We start from the raw sequence: 434 nt of genomic DNA, 5'->3' as shown, positions 1-434 counted from the left end.
GTTTTGTTTGGTAGTCTGTCCCAGGCTATCACTATCTATCACATTATCAGCTCGCTCTATCTATCTATCTATCTATCTATCTATCTATCTATCTACCTACCTATCATCTATCTATCCTATTATCAGCTATCAATATCTATCCTATTATCAGCTATCAATATCTATCCTATTATCAGCTATCACTATCCTATTATCACCTATCACTATGTATCTATTATCAGCTCTCATTATCTATCCTATTATCAGCTATCACTATATATCCTATTATCAGCTATATTTATCTATCTATCCATTATCAGTTATCATTATCTATCCTATTATCAGCTATCACTATCCATTATCGGCTATCACTATCCATTATCATCTATCACTATCTATCCTATTATCAGCTATCACTATCCATTATCGGCTATCACTATCCATTATCATCTATC

Source organism: Alexandromys fortis, unplaced genomic scaffold (assembly GCF_014885135.2).
Source record: "Alexandromys fortis isolate MF-2015 unplaced genomic scaffold, M_Fortis_MF-2015_v1.1 scaffold_299, whole genome shotgun sequence".
In the NCBI taxonomy this organism is placed as follows: Eukaryota; Metazoa; Chordata; class Mammalia; order Rodentia; family Cricetidae; genus Alexandromys; species Alexandromys fortis.
The sequence above is the reverse complement of the archived record's forward strand: the minus strand, read 5'-3'. Positions refer to the sequence as shown.